We start from the raw sequence: 22946 nt of genomic DNA, 5'->3' as shown, positions 1-22946 counted from the left end.
AAATAATTTTGGACAGCATTTGAATATACACTGATGGGTAAAGGGGGCTTTGAAGGTGTATCTCAATGAAGGGTCAAGGGTTGTGCACTGTGTATCTGTGGCTCAAGCAATCAGTATCTCCACCACTCCTGTAAAGCAGCTGAGGGAGTGATGAATATAGTAATGTGATGGATGTGGAGCTGTGCAAGGCAGCAGGCAGTCTGGATGGCCTGTCCTGAATTAGTGGCTAGTTGAGACCAAAAGTAATTCTGATTCTAATTCTGCCTAGATGCATACCGATGGGTGTAAACGCACAAATATCCCTCTAATATCCTCTCCTTTCCACCACAACAATATACAGTAACTCCCTCTGGGACTGTGTGCTTTGGTTCAGATGGGTGTGACTGTCTGGGAGTGGTCCACACATCTGTTTGAAGCCTCTCTGGCACCCTAGCCTGGGTGACCCGTGGGATGTAATCTCTTTCACCTACGGTAGCATCCTACCTCCATGAGATGTTGGTTTATTGATATAATAGGAGGGACCACATAATTTCCCACCCTCATGATTCCATCTATTTTGTGAAGTGCACATGTCCCTCCTGCAGCAAAGCACCCCCAATACATGATGCTGCCACCCCCGTGCTTCACGGTTGGGATGTGGTTCTTTGGCTTGCAGGCCTCCCCTTTTTCCTCCAAACATAACGATGGTCATGATGGCCAAACAGTTCAATTTTTGTTTCATCAGGCCAGATGACATTTCTCCAAAAAGTACAATCTTTGTCCCCTTGTGCAGTTGCAAACCGTAGTCTGGCTTTTTTATGGCAGTTTTGGAGCAGTGGCTTCATCCTTGCAGAGCGACCTTTCAGGTTGTGTCGATATAGGACTCATTTTACTGTGGATATAGATACTTTTGTACCTGTTTCCTCCAGCATCTTCACAAGGTCCTTTGCTGTTGTTCTGGGATTGATTTGCACTTTTCGCACAAAAGTACGTTCATTTCTAGGAGACGGAAGGCGTCTCCTTCCTGAGCGGTATGACGGCTGCGTGGTCCCATGGTGTTATACTTGTGAACTATTGTTTGTACAGATGAACGTGGTACCTTCAGGCATTTGGAAATTGCTCCCAAGGATGAACCAGACTTGTGGAGGTCTACATTATTTTTTCTGAGGTCTTGGCTGATTTGTTTTGATTTTCCCAAGATGTCATGCAGAGGCACTGAGTTTGAAGGTAGGCCTTGAAATACATCCACAAGTACACCTCCAATTGACTCAAATGATGTTAATTAGCATAACAGAAGCTTCTAATCTGTCTGTAAACAATTGTTGGAAAAATGACTTGTGTCATGCACAAAGTAGATATCCTAACCGACTTGCCAGAACTATAGTTTGTTAACAAGAAATTTGTGGAGTGGTTGAAAAATGAGTTTAAATGACTCCCATCCTAAGTGTATGTAAACTTCCGACTTCAACTGTATATACAGAGAAAAGTGTCAGCCCGAGAATTGAACCCTGTGGCACCCCTATAAGAATAACAATGCGGTGATTGACAGAGTCGAAAGCCTTAGCCAGGTCGATGAAGACGGCTGCACAGTATTGTCTTTTATCGATAGCGGTTATGATATCGTGTAGGACCTTGAGCATGGCTGAGGTGCACCCATGACCAGCTCAGAAACCAAATTACATTGTGGAAAAGGTACGGTGGGATTCATAATAGGGGTTGCAACAATGGCGGCGGAAGAGAGGGCCCAGATTTTCTAACCCAGCTGATTTGTAGGAATCCAGATTTTGCAACTCTTTCAGAACATCAGCTGCCTGGATTTGTGGGAAGGAGAAGCGAGGGGGGGAGGTAGTATCTGCACCTTATCACAGTTGAAAACAATATAGGTTTATTCATGAATGTGGATGTGTTGACATTTTTGATGTAATAATATTCTGATTTAGCATGTTTTCTAGTACACAGATGTTACATCGTACCAAGGGTTTTTCAGGTGCTGAGGGGAGATCAGCGGTCAATGCAAACCTGTGTCATAATTACAGCTGTATGATTGTGCCTATCAATGCCAGCGTGTGTGTATCGAGAACATCCATCCCTTTCCCTCCCACCGCTGAGTGTGCTGACAGTGAGGACTCCAAGAGGTGGGGTTGGGTGCCGCAACACACATGGATGTGATGAGGATGAAGTGTTGATCCAGCTTCTCATCTCTACAGATCCTGTCACATGTATGCTGGGACAGCCGGGCTCCTGAGAAACCTACCCTGCCAGTAATCACCTCTTCATGCTGAAATATTCATGCCCTGTCTTGAATTTAGAAAAGCTGAAATGTCTAGTTTTCCACACAGCTTCATTAAAAGAGCTGGTGACAAAGAGAGAGGGATGTTGTGAGAGATAGAGGATGGAGATAGAGCCACTGCGCTGGAGGCGTAGTGGTTGGAGTACGCTAGGTGGTCGCTATCCCCGGAAATCGCTAAATTGGTGTCAGAAGTGGGATGGCGCCCTTGAGGCCATCGGAGAAGCGTGTACACGTGAGGGACTTGGTATAGAGAAGCGTGCGGACACGCTCTCCCAAAGGAAGGGGGTAATGTGCCGGCCTTAACCCAACACTCAGCAACACCGTCAAGGGTTTTGGACCTCTTGGCGTAAAGGTTAAGGTGTTGGCTGGACAGTCGCTGGACCTGGTTTCGAGTCCAGGCCAGGGTTACCGCCTGAATTTGTTACAATATGGAATGCAATATTACTATGCTCTACAGTGTGTCCACTAATAAAAGCAGGCTCCATTGCTGCTGATTGAGTGCTTCTAATAAAGAATAGAACGATCATCTGATTCCAGAAGGGTCATTAGACACCATTTCCGGTCACAATCTGCAGACTTGTTTACGTGTTGCTGTGCGTTTTGTTGCCAACCTATTTTGCTACCTGACAACTTTACGGTTTTTACTTTTTAATTACGTTTATGTGTTTGTTTTTCCCCACAACTTCTTCACTCCGGACGCTTTATCTGGACATGGTTCGTCAGGACCTCCAACAGCCGAAGCTAAGTAGTAATATTAACATGATGCCTTCTAATTGCAGTCGCTGTTCTCATAATATACAGGAGAACGATCGCCTTACGGCAAGGATAGCTGTGCTACAAGCCCAGCTTCAGACGCAATTGTTAGGCAAGGGTAATTTCAGTGTAGGAAAGGATGAAACAGCGTCTGTGCCACCAGTAAGTACAGATAGTAACGTTAGTATAAATCCCCTCGCACGGTCCCCGCAGCCGGACAACTTTCTCACGGTTTCTGGAAGGAAATGCTGTAGGAATGCTCAACCGGTGTCGCTCATTCAGCCGACAGAAACTTTCAACCGGTTTTCCCCATTAAGCAACGAGTCGGAGTCAGAGGCCGAGCCTTCTCTTGACTCTACTCCTCCCGTTACGGTGTCTGAGATGCCGAAGCTTCCCACCATTAGCTCTGATTTTTGAAAACTCTAGTCATTGGCGACTCCATTACCCGCAGTATTAGACTTAAAACGAATCATCCAGCGATCATACACTGTTTACCAGGGGGCAGGGCTACCGACGTTAAGGCTAATCTGAAGATGGTGCTGGCTAAAGCTAAAACTGATGAGTGTAGAGAGTATAGAGATATTGTTATCCACATCGGCACCAACGATGTTAGGATGAAACAGTCAGAGATCACCAAGCGCAACATAGCTTCTGCGTGTAAATCAGCTAGAAAGATGTGTCGGCATCGAGTAATTGTCTCTGGCCCCCTCCCAGTTAGGGGGAGTGATGAGCTTTACAGCAGAGTCTCACAACTCAATCGCTGGTTGAAAACTGTTTTCTGCACCTGCCAAAAGATAGAATTTGTAGATAATTGGCCCTCTTTCTGGGACTCACCCACAAACAGGACCAAGCCTGACTTGCTGAGAAGTGACGGACTCCATCCTAGCTGGAGGGGTGCTCTCATCTTATCTACGAACATAGACAGGGCTCTAACTCTTCTAGCTCCACAATGAAATAGGGTGCAGGCCAAGCAGCAGGCTGTTAGCCAGCCTGCCAGCATAGTGGAGTCTGCCACCAGCACAGTCAGTGTAGTCAGCTCAGCTATCACCATTGAGACCGTGTCTGTGCCTCGACCTAGGTTGGGCAAAACTAAACATGGCGGTGTTCGCCTTAGCAATCTCACTATTATAAAGACCTCCTCCATTCCTGTCATTATTGAAAGAGATCATGATACCTCACATCTCAAAATAGGGCTACTTAATGTTAGATCCCTTACTTCAAAGGCAATTATAGTCAATGAACTAATCACTGATCATAATCTTGATGTGATTGGCCTGACTGAAACATGGCTTAAGCCTGATGAATTCACTGTGTTAAATGAGGCCTCACCTCCTGGCTACACTAGTAACCATATCCCCCGTGCATCCCGCAAAGGCGGAGGTGTTGCTAACATTTACGATAGCAAATTTCAATTTACAAAAAAAAAAAGACGTTTTCGTCTTTTGAGCTTCTAGTCATGAGATCTATGCAGCCTACTCAATCACTGTTTATAGCTACTGTTTACAGGCCTCCTGGGCCATATACAGCATTCCTGATTGAGTTCCCTGAATTCCTATCGGACCTTGTAGTCATAGCAGATAATATTCTAATGTTTGGTGACTTTAATATTCACATGGAAAAGTCCACAGACCCACTCCAAAAGGCTTTCGGAGCCATCATCGACTCAGTGGGTTTTGTCCAACATGTCTCTGGACCCACTCACTGTCACAGTCATACTCTGGACCTAGTTTTGTCCCATGGAATAAATGTTGTGGATCTTAATGTTTTTCCTCATAATCCTGGACTATCGGACCACCATTTTATTACGTTTGCAATTGCAACAAATAATCTGCTCAGACCCCAACCAAGGAACATCAAAAGTCGTGCTGTAAATTCACAGAAACACAAAGATTCCTTGATGTCCTTCCAGATTCCTTCTGTCTACCCAAGGACGCCAGAGGACAAAAATCAGTTAACCACCTAACTGAGGAACTCAATTTAACCTTGCGCAATACCCTAGATGCAGTTGCACCCCTAAAAACTAAAAACATTTCTCATAAGAAACTAGCTCCCTGGTACACAGAAAATACCTGAGCTCTGAAGCAAGCTTCCAGAAAATTGGAATGGAAATGGCGCCACACCAAACTGGAAGTCTTCCGACTAGCTTGGAAAGACAGTACCGTGCAGTACCGAAGATCCCTTACTGCTGCTCGATCATCCTATTTTTCTAACTTAATTGAGGAAAATAAGAACAATACGAAATTCCTTTTTGATACTGTTGCAAAGCTAACTAAAAAGCAGCATTCCCCAAGAGAGGATGGCTTTCACTTCAGCAGTAATAAATTCATGAACTTCTTTGAGGAAAAGATCATGATTATTAGAGAGCAAATTACGGACTCCTCTTTAAATCTGCGTATTCCTTCAAAGCTCAGTTGTCAGGGTCTGCACAACTCTGCCAGGACCTAGGATCAAGAGAGACGCTCAAGTGTTTTAGTACTATATCTCTTGACACAATGATGCAAATAATCATGGCCTCTAAACCTTCAAGCTGCATACTGGACCCTATTCCAACTAAACTACTGAAAGAGCTGCTTCCTGTGTTTGGCCCTCCTATGTTGAACATAATAAACAGCTCTCTATCCACCGGATGTGTACCAAACTCACTAAAAGTGGCAGTAATAAAGCCTCTCTTGAAAAAGCCAAACCTTGACCCAGAAAATATAAAAAACTATCGGCCTATATCGAATCTTCCATTCCTCTCAAAAAGTTTAGAAAAGGCTGTTGCGCAGCAACTCACTGCCTTCCTGAAGACAAACAATGTATACGAAATGCTTCAGTCTGGTTTTAGACCCCATCATAGCACTGAGACTGCACTTGTGAAGGTGGTAAATGATCTTTTAATGGCATCAGACCGAGGCTCTGCATCTGTTCTCGTGCTCCTAGACCTTAGTGCCGCTTTTGATACCATCGATCACCACATTCTTTTGGAGAGATTGGAAACCCAAATTGGTCTACACGGACAAGTTCTGGCCTGGTTTAGATCTTATCTGTCGGAAAGATATCAATTTGTCTCTGTGAATGGTTTGTCCTCTGACAACTATCAACTGTAAATTTCGGTGTTCCTCAAGGTTCCGTTTTAGGACCACTATTGTTTTCACTATATATTTTACCTCTTGGGGATGTCATTCGAAAACATAATGTTAACTTTCACTGCTATGCGGATGACACACAGCTGTACATTTCAATGAAACACGGTGAAGCCCCAAAATTGCCCTCGCTAGAAGCATGTGTTTCAGCCATAAGGAAGTGGATGGCTGCAAACTCTCTACTTTTAAACTCGGACAAAACAGAGATGCTTGTTCTAGGTCCCAAGAAACAAAGAGATCTTCTGTTGAATCTGACAATTAATCTTAATGGTTGTACAGTCGTCTCAAATAAAACAGTGAAGGACCTCGGCGTTACTCTGGACCCTGATCTCTCTTTTGAAGAACATATCAAGACCATTTCAAGGGGAGCTTTTTTCCATCTACGTAACATTGCAAAAATCAGAAACTTTCTGTCCAAAAATGATGCAGAAAAATTAATCCATGCTTTTGTCACTTCTAGGTTAGACTACTGCAATGCTCTACTTTCCGGCTACCCGGATAAAGCACAAAATAAACTTCAGTTAGTGCTAAATACGGCTGCTAGAATCCTGACTAGAACCAAAAAATTTGATCATATTACTCCAGTGCTAGCCTCCCTACACTGGCTTCCTGTCAAAGCAAGGGCTGATTTCAAGGTTTTACTGCTAACCTACAAAGCATTACATGGGCTTGCTCCTACCTATCTCTCTGATTTGGTCCTGCCGTACATGCCTACACGTACGCTACGGTCACAAGACGCAGGCCTCCTAATTGTCCCTAGAATTTCTAAGCAAACAGCTGGAGGCAGGGCTTTCTCCTATAGAGCTCCATTTTTATGGAATGGTCTGCCTACCCATGTAAGAGACGCAAACTCGGTCTCAACCGTTTATGTCTTTACTGAAGACTCATCTCTTCAGTGGGTCATATGATTGAGTGTAGTCTGGCCCAGGAGTGGGAAGGTGAACGGAAAGGCTCTGGAGCAACGAACCGCCCTTGCTGTCTCTGCCTGGCCGGTTCCCCTCTTTCCACTGGGATTCTCTGCATCTAACCCTATTACAGGGGCTGAGTCACTGGCTTACTGGGGCTCTTTCATACCGTCCCTGGGAGGGGTGCGTCACTTGAGTGGGTTGAGTCACTGATGTGATCTTCCTGTATGGGTTGGCACCCCCCCCCCCCCTTTGGGTTGTGCCGTGGCGGAGATCTTTGTGGGCTATACTCAGCCTTGTCTCAGGATGGTAAGTTGGTGGTTGAAGATATCCCTCTAGTGGTGTGGGGGCTGTGCTTTGGCAGAGTGGGTTGGGTTATATCCTTCCTGTTTGGCCCTGTCCAGGGCTGTCCTCGGATGGGGCCACAGTGTCTCCTGGTCCCTCCTGTCTCAGCCTCCAGTATTTATGCTGCAGTAGTTTATGTGTCGGGGGGCTAGGGTCAGTTTGTTATATCTGGATTACTTCTCCTGTCCTATACGGTGTCCTGTGTGAATTTACCTGACATAATGACTCCTTGCTGTCCCCAGTCCACCTGGCCGTGCTGCTGCTCCAGTTTCAACTGTTCTGCCTTATTATTATTGGACCATGCTGGTCATTTATGAACATTTGAACATCTGTTATATTCTGTTATAATCTCCACCCGGCACAGCCAGAAGAGGACTGGCCACCCCACATAGCCTGGTTCCTCTCTAGGTTTCTTCCTAGGTTTTGGCCTTTCTAGGGAGTTTTTCCTAGCCACCGTACTTCTACACCTGCATTGCTTGCTGTTTGGGGTTTTAGGCTGGGTTTCTGTACAGCACTTTGAGATATCAGCTGATGCATGAAGGGCTATATAAATACATTTGATTTGATTTGATTTTGATTTGATTTGAAGGAACGGTCATGTGCAAACAGGCAAGACATACATTCTCTGTCCTTCCCTCTTTTCCTCCATTCTCTACTGTATACTCGCTCTCTCAACCTCTCTCCCTCTCGCTATGCAGCACTCTGCAGTTCCATCCCTTTTCCAATATACTGGCTTCTAGATGTGGAGAGATCAGTTTATGAGTGTGATAGAGCTCAGATGTGACATTTCAAAGCAGTATTGGAATGCCATTGACCAGAATAGTGTTACTGTAACTCTGGCCCCCTGAGGGGACAGCTAGAAGCAAGTTACAAAAGTTTAAAGTGTAAAATGTTATGCAATGCAGTACCATATGGATCTTTATTCAGCTTACCCCAAAATGGATAAGTTAACCTGAAATTACAGAAACTCCTTGGCATTCAAAAGGATTCCAACTGACAAAACGTTTCCTCTAATAGCAGTGTGAGTGCATCCAAGTTTGCTATTTTCTGTTTGTCCATGTCTTAACTTATACAGTATAGGAAAGGAGTTTGTTGTATCAATTTAAGTAGATTACTGAAGCTAATAATGGCATCACTCTCTGTATACCTTTTAGAAAAGCACATGAAACATTCAGTGCAACTCTCCCTTCAAATAATGTGAACAACTGTGGTCTGCACTTGATTTTTATTTATTTATTTCACCTTTATTTAACCAGGTAGGCTAGTTGAGAACAAGTTCTCATTTACAACGGCGACCTGGCCAAGATAAAACAAAACCGTTTGACACATACAACAACACAGAGCTACACATGGAATAAACAAAGATACAGTCAATAATACAATAGAAAAAGTATATATACAGTGTGTGCAAATGAGGTAGGATAAGGGAGGTAAAGCAATAAATAGGACATGGTGGTGAAGTAATTACAATATAGCAATTAATCACTAGAATGGCAGAATGTGCAGAAGATGAATGTGCAAGTAGAGATACTGGGATGTAAAGGAGCAAGATAAATAAATAAATACAGTATGGGGATGAGGTAGTTGGATGGGCTATTTACAGATGGGCTATGTACAGGTGCAGTGATCTGTGAGCTGCTCTGACAGCTGGTGCTTAAAGTTAGTGAGGGAGATATGTGTCTCCCCCTTTGAAGAGGGGGATGACCGCAGCAGCTTTCGAATCTTTGGGAATCTCAGACGATACGAAAGAGAGGTTGACCAGGTTAGTAATCCGGGTTGCAACAATTTCGGCAGATCATTTTAGAAAGAGAGGGTCCAAATAGTCTAACCTGGCTGATTTGAAGGGGTCCAGATTTTGCAGCTCTTTCAGAACATCAGCTATCTGGATTTGGGTGAATGAGAAATGGGGGAGGCTTGGTCGAGTTGCTGTGGGGGCTGCAGGGCTGTTGACTGGGGTAGGGGTAGCCAGGTGGAAAGCATGGCCAGCCGTAGAAAAATGCTTATTGAAATTGTCAATTATTAGTGGATTTGCAGGTGGTGTCATGACGTTGCCCTCTTTGGGTACAGCGAGCACCATCCCCCTCTCTCTCTCCTACACTCAGGCTGCTGCGACCTCAGGTCGTAAATTCCTGTAGGATATTATCTCCTCATGGCCACAGTATAGAGAGAGAGTGAGTTTTCATAGAGAGAACAAAGGAATTTCTTCCACCTCACAGAACTTGAGGTCCGAACAACATTTATGTTCTGGAGAATGTATAAAAGATCGGTGAAGAATCCAGCTATGAACTGTTCCATTTGGTACAATTTTGTGAAACTCATGGGAGACAATACGGCCACATTACCATAATGCTGTTTATACAATAGCCTTAGATTTGAGGCATACATCTAATTGTTGTATAAGATGAATGAGTGAGGATGATCTTGTTTGTGAAATTGTGTAATGTGATTTTGGACTGTTTAATGAAGGAAACTCCAATTCCCTTTGGAGTTTAACTAAATCAGAGGACCGCCTATGAGTACAGTTATGGTCTGATGTCCTGGGACAGGCCCCTTTCTGCTCTTCTGAATAAAACCCCCACCTTGAGAATTTCTCAACAGACCGTGTTTCTCTCAATTACGAGAGGACAAAGGTTACAGACCAGCTTACCTCGATAACGAGAGGGCCAAGGTTTGAGACCAGACTGCTGAATGTTTTAACCATCCCACGTGGTTAAACTCTTATACTATCAATACTGACAGAATAAGAACAAGTCTTTGATATTAATTACTAGTCTGCAGCTAGGAATTTGGTATCATTGAACGCGAAGACCGACAACCGCAGAAACAGCTATTCTTTAACGACATGAATGAATGTCACTCTGAACTATCCATTCTAACCACGTCAGAGAGAGAGAGAGGGCGGACAGACTCTCTAACAGAAACAAACTTTTCAACAGAGATCCCGACGACACACTGAGCGTATATATATATTGATTGCAATTGTTCCCGAATGAGTGAGCGTTCATGTGCAAAGGATTAGCATTTCAATTGTTATAATTATCGACTTTGTAGTGTCTCATCTCAGTTGACCCCCACTTCCCTTTGTGTCCACCAAGCCGCAATACCAGTTTATCCCACTAGGGAAACTCCGCTATCATTTCCTTGTAACTATCTACTGTTTGTTTACGCATTTCTGTGAATTACTTAGTTAGTAAATAAATGATTTATGACATTAGATGTATGGATGACTGGGTTTGTGTAGATAACCAACAATTTACGACGTTTGGAATGAGACTAACGTGAGGTAAAATAAAGAATAAGTCATTAATCAAAAGACTAATTGATCAGATATTAAAATATCTGAAAAGTTATATTAGGAATATTATAACTGTAATCTGAATATTTTCCTTGGTGCCCCGACTTCCTAGTTAATTACATTTGCCTGATTAGTTCATCACGAAATGCTAATCACAGAGAATCATTGATAAAAACTTTTAGTCTTCAGTTAATGATAGTAAAGACACGACAGTAGTGACATTGTTTCCTAGCCTCGGTGCAGTGGGCAGCTGGGAGGAGGTGCTCTTATTCTCCATGGACTTTACAGTGTCCCAGAACCTTTTGAGTTTGTGCTACAGGATGCAAATTTTTGCTTGAAAAAGCTAGCCTTAGCTTTCCTAATAGCCTGTGTATATTGATTCCTAACTTCCCTGAAAAGTTGCATATCACGGGGGCTATTCGATGATAATGCAGTACGCCACAGGATGTTTTTGTGCTGGTCAAGGGCAGTCAGGTCTGGAGTGAACCAAGGGCTATATCTGTTCCTGGTTCTACATTTTTTGAATGGGGCATGCTTATTTAAGATGGTGAGGATGGCACTTTTAAAGAATAACCAGGCATCCTCTACTGACGGGATGAGGTCAATATCCTTCCAGGATACCCAGGCCAGGTCGATTAGAAAGGCCTGCTCGCTGAAGTGTTTTAGGGAGCGATTTGACAGTGATGAGGAGTCATTGCAAAGCACATCACAAATAAACATACTACTATTATTACTGCAAGTTATCACACCTTTGTGGCTGATTAAAATTCAGACACTGCTCAAATACTCTGTTAATCAGGGTAGCAGTCAGTAGACTACATCAGTGCACCAGTGTTGGCGAACACTCTGTACGATGAGCAATCACATTTTGATTCAAAATGACAATTATTCTCACTCTGAATGAAACTCTGTCATTGTGTGAAATTGACTCAGATATTGTTCAGGTAAGTGATGGGGTTGCTCTCACCAGCCCATAACTTATTTAACACTGTATTATTTCAATCCTTTAAGGCAATGCTTTAAGAGGACTTGTTAAATATGTTGTCAAGGAAACCATCAGTCTTGAAGATGCTCCATCATACGTATAGGAACTGTTGTGATGACACTTGTCTACCCAGTTTCTGATCTTTATCACACAATACAAGACAATTTATTAAAAAATGACCGTATAGTGTATCAACCTGATGTAAAATAAATGTACACCCCTAATCCATTTTGCAGTAAACAAAAAAACATTTGGGTAGTCAGTATAAAGCCTAGTAGGAGCCTAGTCTGTGGTGCCATTTCATGATTGCCATTCTCACGTGTTAGTGTCCTGAGCTAGGCGGGCGGCGGTGCACTCATTACCACACAGCTGACCTGCCCCTCGCACCAGGTGGTCGCCACCGAGCATCAGGCACCCATTCATAGCCTAGCTCACTCAGAGTGACACCAGGTTACTATTCCTGACTGTCAGGCACATTTGTTCCGTCTTCTGGACCCTGGTGATGGGATGGTTCGTCCCATAGATGCGGTAAAGAGCTCCATGGAACACAGACCGTGTGGGTTAGAAGGACGCCGGTTTGGCTCACAATCAACAAATCTGATCTAACAAAGTGGATAATTCAAATCTTTCATGTATCGTAACAGGCCCACGTGTGGTTATTAAAGTCCGATTTTGATATACAGTAGGGAGAACAAGTATTTTATACACTGCCGATTTTGCAGGTTTTCCTACTTACAAAGCATGTAGAGGTCTGTAATTTTTATCATAGGTACACTTCAACTGTGGAGACCGAATCTAAAACAAAAATCCATAAAATCACATTGTATGATTTTTAAGTAATTAATTAGCATTTTATTGCATGACATAAGTATTTGATCACCTACCAACCAGTAAGAATTCTGGCTCTCACAGACCTGTTAGTTTTTCTTTCAGAAGCCCGCCTGTTCTCCACTCATTACTTGTATTAACTGCACCTGTTTGAACTCGTTACCTGTATAAAAGACACCTGTCCACACACTCAATCAAACAGACTCCAACCTCCAGAGAGCTGTGTAAGGACATCAGGGGTAAAATTGTAGACCTGCACAAGGCTGGGATGGGCTACAGGACAATAGGCAAGCAACTGTTGGCACAATTATTAGTAAATGGAAGAAGTTCAAGATGACGGTCAATCACCCTCGGTCTGGGGCTCCATGCAAGATCTCGCCTAGTGGGGCATCAATGATCATGAGGAAGGTGAGGGATCAGCCCAGAACTACACGGCAGGACCTGGTCAATGACCTGAAGAGAGCTGGGACCACAGTCTCAAAGAAAACCATTAGTAACACACTACGCCGTCATGGATTAAAATCTTGCAGCGCACGCAAGGTCCCCCTGCTCAAGCCAGCGCATGTCCAGGCCCGTCTGAAGTTTGCCAATGACCATCTGGAAGATCCAGAGGAGGAATGGAAGAAGGTCATGTGGTCTGATGAGACAAAAATAGAGCTTTTTGGTCTGAACTCCACTCACTGTGTTTGGAGGAAGAAGAAGGATGTGTACAACCCCAAGAACACCATCCCAACCGTGAAGCATGGAGGTGGAAACATCATTCTTTGGGGATGCTTTTCTGCAAAGGGGACAGGACGACTGCGCCGTATTGAGGGGAGGTTGGAGCATTGAAGATGGGTCTTGGCTGGGTCTTCCAGCATGACAACAACCCGAAACCCACAGCCAGGGCAACTAAGGAGTGGCTCCGTAAGAAGCATCTCAAGGTCCTGGAGTGGCCTAGCCAGTCTCCAGACCTGAAGCCAATAGAAAATCTTTGGAGGGAGCTGAAAGTCCGTATTGCCCAACGACAGCCCCGAAACCTGAAGGATCTGGAGAAGGTCTGAATGGAGGAGTGGTGCCAAAATCCCTGCTGCAGTGTGTGCAAACCTGGTCAAGAACTACAGAAAATCTATGTAATTGCAAACAAAGGTTTCTGTACCAAATATTAAGTTCTGCTTTTCTGATGTATCAAATACTTATGTCATGCAATAAAATGCAAATTAATTACTTAAAAATCATACAATGTGATTTTCTGGATTTTTGTTTTAGATTCCATCTCTGACAGTTGAAGTGTACCTATGATTAAAAAAAATACAGACCTCTACATGCTTTGAAAGTAGGAACACCTGCAAAATTGGCAGTGTATCAAATACTTGTTCTCCCCACTGTATTTCTGCTGCATAACATTTAGAAGTTGTACTTTCAGATTTAGAGGTGACCGCTAAATACTAACTCCCGTTCGAATAAGCTGGTAGCGTAGCTAGCATACAGTTGATTTGAGCCATTACCAGCCTTTCAAAGCACTTTATGGCTACGGACGTGAGTGCTATGGGTCTGTAGTCATTTGGGCAGGTTGCCTTTGTGTTCTTGTGCACAGGGACTATGGTGATCTGCTTGAAACATGTTGGTATTACAGACTCAATCAGGGACATGTTGAAAATGTCAGTGAAGACACCGGCCAGTTGGTCAGCACGTACCCAGAGCACACGTCCTGGTAATCCATCTGGCCCCGCAGTGAATGTTGACCTGTTTTAAGGTCTTACTCACGTCGGCTACGGAGAGCGTGATCAGACAGTCGTCCGGAACAGCTAATGCTCTCATGCATGCCTCAATGTAGCTTGCCTGGAAGCGAGCATAGAAATGATTTAGCTCAAAAATCTTGTTTCTCATTGTCTGAGAGTCTTTCGGTGCCTTTTGGCAAACTCCAAGCGGGCTGTCATGAGCCTTTTACTGATGAGTTAATTCCGTCTGGCCACTGTACCATAAAGGCTGGATTGGTGGAGTGCTGCAGGGATAGTGGTCCTTCTGGCAGGTTCTCCCATCTCCACATAGGAACTCCCTGACCAAGGCCCTTCTCTCCCAATTGCTCAGTTTGGCTGGGTGGCCAGCTCTAAGAAGAGTATTTGTGGTTCTAAACTTCCTTTAAGAATGATGGAGATCACTGTGTTCTTGGCAACTTTCAATGCTGCAGATATGTTTGGTACCCTTATGCCAGATCTGTGCCTCGACACTATCCTATCTGGGAGAGCAATTTCTTCGTCCTCATGGCTTGGTTTTTGCTATGACATGCACTGTCAACTGTGCCTTTCCAAATCATGTCCAATCAATTGAATTTACCACAGCTTGCCTCCAATCAAGTGGTTGAAACATCTCAAGGATGATCAATGGAAACAGGATGCACATGAGTTCAATGTCGAGTCTCATAGCAACAAGTCTGAAAAGTTATGTAAATAAGGTATTTCCATTTATATTTTCAATAAATTTGCCAACATTTCTAAAAACCTGTTTTCGCTTGGCCCTTATCTTTTTTTTCTGTGGATTGATGAGGATTTTTTAAAATTTAATACATTTTAGAATAAGGCTGTAACGTAACAAAATGTGGAAAAATTCAAGGGGTCTGAATACTTTCCAAATGCACTGTAAGTGCCTTGCTCATGGTCACATTGACAGATTTTGACGGCTTGGGTATTTGAATCAGGTGACTGGTGACTGGCCCAACGCTCTAACCGCTAGGCTACCTTGTCACCCAAAGTACAAACAATAGCCTTAATGTTGGCTAATTTTGCTGGAGGGCAATGGGATTGTTCCATCCACAGGACCTTTCCCCCATGCATTTCCATGGCATTTCCATTGTTTGGGCCTCTGTTAACCTTACATGACTGTACTGTGGAGGTGGACCCCACTGGGGGAGGCAGGAACACAACTTCACCTCTCCTTTAGTGGTTCACTGCTCGACTAATGCATTTTTTATAGCCTTATTCACACAATTTGGGGAAAGATAAATTAACACACCATTCCAATCCACGCGTCTTTATATTCTTGTTTCAGTTGAACAAATTTAATCAGTAATGAGATAATTTTTTAAAACCATAGTTTTAGTTCACTATCAAGTATATAAAGGGATGTAGCTATTCAGTTTGGCTGCATTTGGATACAACAATGACAATCTTTTCTTTTACATTTCAATCTATCACTGACTCTCTGTTCCCTCCCTCCTCCTGGCAGCACTACGCATCCCCAGTCAAGCTGCTGAAGGCGGACATGTTTTCTGTGCCCTTGATGCAGGCTTTCAGTAGCCAGCACGGTGACGACTGTTGAACATTACCCAGAGGGGGCTGCATGGAGACATGGCACAGGTGAATGTTAAACACTGGGTGTCTCTGTTGATGCCAACCAAGCTGGCCACAGCTGGGGTATTTACCCCCTCCACGGGAGGCAAGCTATTAGCATAGCTGATGCACAGCCTGAAGTGCACTGAATCCATGCATAAAGCTGTGTTTGATGACAGGGCCTCCAGCAGGTGCATGTCTAATCCAATAGCTTTCTTATGCTTGATTATAGTCGGCTAAGTGTCAGAAAAATACCAGCCCACTTTTCAGATTGCAATTGTTTTGAAGTTTCTGACATCTTTTTTTTTTCTTTCTGTTTTTGACCCAAGACCAGAATCCTCACAGGAGTTATCTGCAAAACTCTCGCAATATGAGTTCAGCTAGTGAGAAATTAGACGTTGTTTTATGCACAGCAAGGATCTTTTTATTTCATATACTGTAATTAGAGGCTCTTCACTCTGACCTTTTTAAAGTTCTGTTTGTGGCCTTGGGAGTCAAATTGGCCAGTTATTACCTTGGTCCATTATCCTTATAACCAATAGGTGAAAGCTTTGCTAAATGTCCTTGACATGAACCATATAAATGTTACAATTAATTTGACAGTAGCTGAGTTTCCATCCCAATTGGCAACAGATTTTCTTGCAAATATTCAAAAATCCGCATCAAGAAAATGTGAATTTTTCCAAATAGTGGTATGTTTCCACCAAACTGACTTGTTGCAGATAAATATTAGTGCTTGATGACAGTGCACACAAAATATTTTTTGCTTACGTTTTCATGTACCGAATAAAAATCTAAATATTCAATGTGTTTCCATTGCATTTTCAACTCTACCAATAGTTTTGTAAATAGAAAATGTGTCTACTTTAATCCTGGCACATGCATTCTAGCCAACAGCTCACAGATACAGTGCAGGTAGGGTCTGCTGGTAGGATAGTCTACATAATGAGATTATGGATAAGAGCAAGTGTTTTTATTTGTCAAAACTGCAGTCAAGCATTGATCACCATGTCACCAGAATAAGACCCTACACATGTATTGGAAAGGAGCATCAAGCTCATACCATGCACTTTCACCACCATGTGATGTTCATCATAATTGATTTAGCATGTAGCCTAATTTAAACTGCATGGTTTCCAGAGTCGTTGTGGGAGGACTACACACATCATGTCATCATGTGACTCCAAGTTGACTTCGAAATGATGGTTATTATATCAATATTTGTGCATAAAGGTGTTTCCACTGCCATTTCTGAGAATTCATTTTAGACAAAAATATCCCACCATGTTAACGAACAAATTATGTCGGCATCTATAAAATTGTACCGAAACTTCCTGTTTCCATCACAGTTGTCCCGAATGTATTTTATACAGTATGACTTTACTCTCATAAAAACTGGATGGAAATGTGGTTAGTGTTGGCATATTTGTATTTTTCATCATTATCCAAGTCATCATTCTTTTCATCGTTATAATGCATTCAGTGTCTCTTGGTTGAACACACTGACCATGGAAATTCATCACCATAACATTCAACGCTGCTGAGAAAAATTACCTTACTGCAGTATACGTATCTGCGGAGCCAAAAATAGCCCCAGAGGATCCTGGCATGTACCAATATACCTGCCATATGTAAACAGACACAGTAAATGAATAGTGTGAGCTCTGCCACTAGGCTGCATGTCTGTCATTGTGCAGGCCTGTAAGCTCCATTTTGATGTTCAATACAAACACGCTTATCTGGTTGAACATAATCAGCTTTACTGAGCGGAGAGTGAGAACTGTCCACTTGGGTTCCACTTCTTGAATTTAACATTCACCCAATGCGTAAGCTGGCTATAAAAAAAAAGCTCCTCTGAAGCCAATACCTTTATGAAAGACCGTGGACTGACTTGGCTACCATTGGGCCTGATCAATGTTGAATTGATTTGTGATGTATAGCTGTACAATGACATTTATATGATATGGAGTACTGCATTGTTGTTATTGAATCAATGGGGCAGATGGAGCACCTATACTGAACAAAAATATAAACGCAACATGCAACAATTAATACAGGGGGGTTAGGGTAGAAACATGGTCTCTTTCTTGAGTAAGGCAGCAACAAAATGCTGGTGTTTCAGCCTAGCTCAGTGCTTTGTGGTGGAAGGGCAGCCAGCAAAAATACAGAGCGTAGGCATTGGTAATCATCTCTAGTTGTACTGTGATTGGCTCAGGGTTATGTCACTCATGGGGACACTACGTCACAGCCTAATCTACACAGAGAGCTAGGCAGTTCAAGCCCCCTTGGGTGCTGCTATAGATATACAATAGAAGTGCCCGTCCAAGAAGGCTCAAGGTCATTGGCCACAGATAAAATTATGTCAAATCACATTATATCTTCTGTAGCTTTGATTGGACTAATTATTTCACATCATACTGTCACAATCTTAGCTAGCAAGCTAGACAAGCAGTCATCGTCATGAATCACATTGACAATCTACTGTCAAAAGCTAACACTATGGTGTCCCAGTTCTATATTCTTACATGGTGTCAGAAGTTAGGAAAATCTTACGTTGATTGCCACTCTGCTGAAACTAGCTACTGAATCTCATTCTCAGTGAGTGTGAACATTTACAAGTGAAAATTAACCAAAGACATTGTGCAAATGAACGAAGTTGTGATGCTTGCTAGCTAAAGTCAGGATGAAGCCCAGCAGCGTCTGTCCACGAGCCTACTGTGTGTGTGTGGAGCATGGTGTGCAGTCTTAGTTGCTAGGCAACGCCAGGCCCTCATGGAGCAGCACAGAGGGACAGAGAGGAAAAAATGATGCTAGGAGGAAAACTTTCTCTGCAAGCAATAATAATAAATATATATATATATATATATATATATATATATATATATATATATATAAAGCTGTACATATAACTCATCTAGAGCCCTTTGATTTCTCAAACGCGGCAGATTGGCCAAAATGGACCAGGAGATTCGAGAGGTTTCGTATGGCGTTAGGGTTGAATACAAAACCAGAGGAATATCAGAGTAACTCTTATATATGCTAATAGAGATGCCGCTGATGATATTTTGGGAGTATTGTCGTTGAATGATCCAGAAAAAAAGGAGTATGATGCTGTAACATGAGCATTTGAGCATCACATTTTTAGGAAAATAGTGTTATTTTTGAGAGAGCTCAATTCAACATGGGACGTCAAGATGAGGGAGATCATGCATTCGTCATTCATCACAGCTGTACACAAGCTGGCTGAGCATTGTAATATTGGAGTGCTCAAAGAAGAACTGATAAGAGAGAATTGTGGTCCTAATAAAAGACAGGAAGCTGTCAGAACAGCTTCAGTTGACACTGGCAAAAGCTATTCAACGAGTCAGACAATGTAAAACTGTAAAGGAACAACAAACATTATTGCACAGCAATGCAGTAGGAGGAGAAACCACTACAAATGTGAACGCCATCAAAACAAAATGGAATAAAAGGAACAAATTCCAACAAAGTGCACAGACAACATACAAATGGAAAAACAAAACAGATGACAATCCAAGTGAAAAGGGATGGAAAAGATGTGGAGGACGACAACATGGATGGAAGGACTGTCCAGCCAAGGAGGCTGAGTGCAGAAAGTTTTACAAAGAGGAACATTATGCAGCAGTCTTATTTTATCAAGCTTTACACAGTCACAGCCCACCACAAGACTATGCTTTCCTAGGTGAAGTGTCCACGCAAGATACACAGCCGTGGATGGAGAAAAGTCTCCAGCTTCAAACTTGACACAGGAGCATGAATTACTTAAAAATCATACAATGTGATTTTCTGGATTTTTGTTTAGATTCCGTCTCTCACAGTTGAAGTGTACCTATGATAAAAATTACAGACCTCTGAAATGCTTTGTAGTAGGTAGTAAGTATGAAAACCTGCAAAATCGGCAGTATATCAAATACTTGTTCTCCCCACTGTAGGTCTATCTCGTTAGTATCTTATTCATCAAAGTAGGCAATGTTGGAATGATTTCATTGTTTTGCTTACTCTGTGTATTATAATTGGCTAATGTGCTTTTCTTCATGAGGGGGTACTATATAATTGTGTTGGGTATGTAACCTTGTTTGCCAGTGACAGTCTCATCCCATTCAAATATTTTTTTCAACAAAAAGTAAAATAATAGACCCATGTAATTCCAGGTGATATTGTGAGGGTTGTTTTGTTTGCGCAATGTGCTGTCTGTGCGTCAGCATATAAAAGTGGATCCTCGTGATTGTATTTTCCTTCCTTTTTAGACCACATACAATGGCTTGCGAAAGTATTCACCCCCTTGGCATTTTTCCTATTTTGTCGCCTTACAACCTGGAATTAAAATAGATTTGGGGGGGTTGTATGATTTTATTTACACAACATGGCACAACACTTTGAAGATGAAAAATAATTTTTATTGTGAAACAAACAAGAAATAAGACAAAAAAAACAGAAACCTTGAGCATGCATAACTATTCACCCCCCCAAAGTTGATACTTTGTAGAGCCACGTTTTGCAGCAATTATAGCTGAACGTCTCTTTGGGTCTGTCTCTATAAGCTTGGCACATCTAGCCACTGTGAGTTTTGCCCATTCTTCAAGGCAAAACTGTTCCATGGATGGGTTCCACTGGAGTACAGCAATCTTTAAGTCATACCACAGATTCTCAATCGGATTGAAGTCTGGGATTTGACTAGGCCATTCTAAGACATTTAAATGTTCCCCTTAAACCACTTGAGTGTCACTTTAGCACTATGCTTAAGGTCATTGTCCTGCTGGAAGGTGAACCTCTGTCCCAGTCTCAAATCTCTGGAAGACTGAAACAGGTTTCCCTCAAGAAATTACCTGTATTTAGCGTGTTGGGAAAATTATGATTAAATGACTGAACAAATCATTTTAAATGGAACTGTAACTAAGTAAAACTTATACTCTGTTTTATTATATCTGATTAACAATATGAGTTCATAAGAAGGGATTGTGTGACACGGACAAGGAGTAATTAAAGTTAATGAACACCATTCCAACTAGGGAGAAACTAATGGGTTGGGGACTGTGTAAACACATAAGGTCGTTAGCCTATGGTTGACCCTACAGAAACTTAGCTCTGAGGTTTTTAGATAAGACAGTGAGTGCATTCCTAAGTTTTCTGTTAATTAGAATTGTCAGCTCAGTGTTGATCGATAATGTTGAGGGGTCAAAAGTTACCTGGGAGTGTGTTAGTAAGTTTGAATGAACTTTTCACCTCACTTTGTCCCGGTCGAGAGGAGGGGATTCTGTTAAAGCAATGAAATGACGTCATGATCTGTATATAAACTGTTGCTCGTGGTTAAGAGGCAGCGCGCTCCGAGAATAAATTCTGTTACCTATTATTGAAAGACTGGTCTGTGTCTATTTTATGCAAACAAGAATCTTATAAATTCTCATAAAATAGATTAAGGGTTTTCAATTGATGAAAGCACATTGGCATAATTAAATTACAGTAACAAGCGCCATCCATAATACCAGACACCTAGGTATTTGTAGTTGTCCACGTATTCTAAGTCAGAGCCTTCCAGAGTAGTGATGCTGGACGGGCGGGCAGGTGCCGGCAGTGACCGGTTGAAAATCAAATCAAATCACATTTTATTTGTCACACATGGTTAGCAGATGTTAATGCGAGTGTAGCGAAATGCTTGTGCTTCTAGTTCCAAACATGCAGTAATATCTAACAAGTAATCTAACCTAACAATTTCACAACAACTACCTTATACACACACAAGTGTAAAGGAATGAATACGAATATGTACATAAAAATACATGAATGAGTGATGGCCGAGCGGCATAGGCAAGATGCAGTAGATGGTATAGAGTACAGTATATACATATGAGATGAGTAATGTAGGGTATGAAAACATTATATAAAGTGGCATTGTTTAAAGTGGCTAGTGATACATTTATTACATCAAGACGGCAAGATGCAGTAGATGGTATAGCGTACAGTATATACATATCAGATGAGTAATGTAGGGTATGTAAACATTATATTAAGTGCCATTGTTTAAAGTGGCTAGTGATACATTTATTACATACATTTTTCCATTATTAAAGTGGCTAGCGTTGAGTCAGTATGTTGGCAACAGCCACTCAATGTTAGTGATGGCTGTTTAACAGTCTGATGGCCTTGAGATAGAAGCTGTTTTTCAGTCTCTTGGTCCCAGCTTTAATGCATCTGTACTGACCTCGCCTTCTGGATGATAGCGGGGTGAACATGCAGTGGCTTGGGTGGTTGTTGTCCTTTGATGATCTTTTTGGCCTTCCTGTGACATCGGGTGCCGTAGGTGTTCTGGAGGGCAGGTAGTTGCATAATGTTGAACATCTGATTTCCCCCAAGCTGATCATTGTCTGCAGCCAGCTCTGATCGTAGATTAGGCATAATGAAATAGGCAGGGAGAGTGAGCTGGTCCATGGTGGTCTGTGAACCTTCAACCTTCGTAGCCCTGGTGGCATCGAAGCATGCTGAAGTGGCAAAGTTGAAATCCACTTTATAAACACAGGGTCACTACAGTTATTGTTACCTGTGGTCATAAACACTATTTTGAGTTAGTTCTATGAGGGGGAAGGGTGTTCAAAAATGTTTTACAGCACAAGGGGGGGGGGGTGGGGGTCATGTACATTTCAAATGGTCCCTAATGGGAAGTGATGCAACCAGTCAGCCATTACACAGGCAGCCTAATTCTGTTATTTTTCTTACTAATGATTCTATGGATCAACTCTAAAAGATCTGATGGAAAAGATCTGATGTGATTGGTAAAGAAAATATCAGTTCGGATGTAAACGCAGCCTTACATCTGAACTGTTGACCCTTTCAGCCAAAATTCCTGTTGCCCGTGGGATGGAAACAAACTGCTTTTAATTACACTCTTCATCTGCAGTAGCCACGGATAGCTGAACTCTCAGGGGTGACATTTGTAGGTCAACTCCATCATAGGAAGTATCGGATGCATAGGTGTGTGTACAGTACGTGTGTGATTAGACCAGAGTGACTGAAGCCTGGTCCAGCTTTAGTGTGTTAACCCAATGCAGATTTGCAGTGTAATGGGTGCTATCGGGGGTTAAATGTGCCTTCAGTAACAACTCTTGGTCGGTCTGTTT

This window comes from Oncorhynchus tshawytscha, linkage group LG02 (genome assembly GCF_018296145.1).
Source record: "Oncorhynchus tshawytscha isolate Ot180627B linkage group LG02, Otsh_v2.0, whole genome shotgun sequence".
Classification (NCBI taxonomy): Eukaryota; Metazoa; Chordata; class Actinopteri; order Salmoniformes; family Salmonidae; genus Oncorhynchus; species Oncorhynchus tshawytscha.
This window is presented reverse-complemented; position numbering follows the sequence as displayed.